Source organism: Bubalus kerabau, chromosome X (assembly GCF_029407905.1).
Source record: "Bubalus kerabau isolate K-KA32 ecotype Philippines breed swamp buffalo chromosome X, PCC_UOA_SB_1v2, whole genome shotgun sequence".
Classification (NCBI taxonomy): domain Eukaryota; kingdom Metazoa; phylum Chordata; class Mammalia; order Artiodactyla; family Bovidae; genus Bubalus; species Bubalus kerabau.
In genome coordinates, this window is record NC_073647.1 from 16,773,072 (window position 1) to 16,775,709 (window position 2,638).

Sequence of the window (2,638 nt, forward strand, 5' to 3'; positions counted from 1 at the left end):
CCCCTGGTTAAGAGGAACTGCTCTAAAATGAAATAGATTTATATCCACTGACACATTATTAATGGAAACTGAAAGATTCTGGAGACTCTTTCTCATTCATATATATATATATGAAGTGAAGTCGCTCAGTCATGCCTGACTCTTTGCAACCCCGTGGACTCTAGCCTAGCAGGCTCCTTCGTCCATGGGATTTTCTAGGCAAGAGTACTGGAGTGGGTTGCCATTTCCTTCTCCAGGGGATCTTCCCAACCCAGGGATCGAACCTGGGTCTCCTGCTTCATAGGCAGACGCTTTACCATCTGAGCCACCAGGGAAGCCAGCTGGTACTTCCATATATATATATATATATATAAATAAAATGAATAGATGAAAGAACCTTCCACCTCTGGCACTTGCATAAGACTCTCATTCAAAAATATATGTATACACACACACCCACATATAAGAAATACATATGTATATATACATATAAACATCTCTGTCTTGTACTTTTCAATAATAATGTATTTTATATACTATTATATACATAGTAGCATGTATACGTAGTGCAGAAAATCTAGACAAATGATTCTCAACCCTGTCTACCCATTATAATTAACAGAGGAGTTTTTAAAACAATCTCATGGGATATGACCCGGGTTCTGGTATTTTTTTCAAAGTTTCTCTAGTGATTCTATTGTTATTCAACCATGGTTGATAACCATCCAGAGGGCTTGTTAAACACAAATAGGACGACCTTGCCTCCAGAGTTTCTGAATTAGTAAGGCTGGGATGAGGCCTGATAACTCACAATTCTAACAAGTTCCCAAGTGACACAGTGCTGGTCCAAGGATCAAACTGAGAATCACTGCTCTAGAATGATGTACTCCAGATTATTAATGGTGCTCTTTTTCTCTCTTAAATGGAATTCTAGGGCAGAGGAAAAGGGAAAATTGTACTCCTAATCTTAAATTCTTCTGTGGTACTTGAATGTTTATTATAAGTATTATTGCTTTTATAATAGCTTCTTAAATTTCCAAAAATAATGAGTATGTTGCCATTATTTCAAGTCCCCTTTATATTCCTTCTAAGTTTCCTCCCCATCCTTTCATCAAAGATAATTACTATCTTGAATATTTTGTTAATCATTTTCTCACTGGATAAAAGTAGTTTTATCACCTATACCTGTATCCACAAAAATGCATTAACTAACTTCGGCTATTTTCTAAAAAACATCATAAAACTAAAATTATACTATCTGTATATATATACAGCGTAGTATTTTTGGTAAATGCCATGATTTTTAGATTTATCTATGTTGATATGTATACCTGTGGCTTACTTATTTTCTTTCATTCTCTTATTTATATATATATAATATAAATATATTTCTTTATACATATAATATATATATGATTATTTATACATATAATATATTTAATATATTTATACATATATTATACATGTAATATACATATAATGTATTTATACATATAATATATATATTTGTACATATAATATATATTTATACATATTCATACATATAATATACATATATACATATATTATAAGAGAAGGCACTGGCGACCCACTCCAGTACTCTTGCCTGGAAAATCCCATGGACAGAGGAGCCTGGTGGGCTGCAGTCCATGGGGTCGCTAAGAGTCGGACACGACTGAGCGACTTCACTTTCACTTTTCACTTTCACACATTGGAGAAGGAAATGGCAACCCACTCCAGTGTTCTTGCCTGGAGAATCCCAGGGATGGAGGAGCCTGGTGGGCTGACATCTATGGGGTCACACAGAGTCAGACACGACTGACGCGACTTAGAAGCAGCAGTAGCAGCAACATACATATATTATATTTATACATATAATATACTTATATTTATACATATATAATATATATATGATTTATACATATAGTATATATGTATAAATATAATATATATATGATTATTCCCAGTTTTTTTACTTACAAACAATGCTTCAGTGCACATTCACATACATGCACATGTTTATATTTACTAGATAAAGAAGTTGTATCAGTCCATATAACAACAGTAGATGAGAGTTCCATTACACCATATCTTCACCAATACTTGGTATTGACGGATTTTAATATTTTCCCACTTGATTGCTATGAAATGATATTTTATGGTTTGGATTTGTAAATCCATGATGCAACTTGTTTCCACAGGAAGTAATTTCATGCCTCTTTCAGACATGTGTGATATCAGAGACACAAATGTTTAATTCCGTGATAAACTCCTGGGAACCCTCTTCACAAACACCATACACAGGAATGAATGAGTCCTGTATTTGCTGACAAAGGACTAAATGAACTTAATTACATAATAATGATACTGACTCTACATCTGCATTTGGGTATTTGAAGTTATTTTCTCATTCGTTCCATTTTTCACATAAGGAGGTATTTGAGGCGGGTTAGGTAAGTTTCCTTATTCCAAAATTACAGAAGAGCCTATGGAAACTGACTTTAATAAATAGTTCCCCACCACATCACTGGATTTTGACAAAGCTAAGGCCACAAAATAATTAAAATGCAAAACTAAACGCAATCTTGAAATTTACCTACTTCAATGCTTAACTTTGAGTATGAAAAATGGAATATATCAGAGGAGAAGTGACTTATTT

The 2,638-nt window shown here is 33.6% G+C and overlaps 1 non-coding gene across 1 annotated transcript; it reads right to left on the reverse strand.

Moving 5' to 3' along the window:
• Nucleotides 1-242: 242 nt before the first annotated feature.
• TRNAH-AUG (transfer RNA histidin (anticodon AUG)) lies at nucleotides 243-314 on the reverse strand. The gene has a single exon. It is a non-coding gene; the product is annotated as a tRNA-His (tRNA).
• Nucleotides 315-2,638: the final 2,324 nt, after the last annotated feature.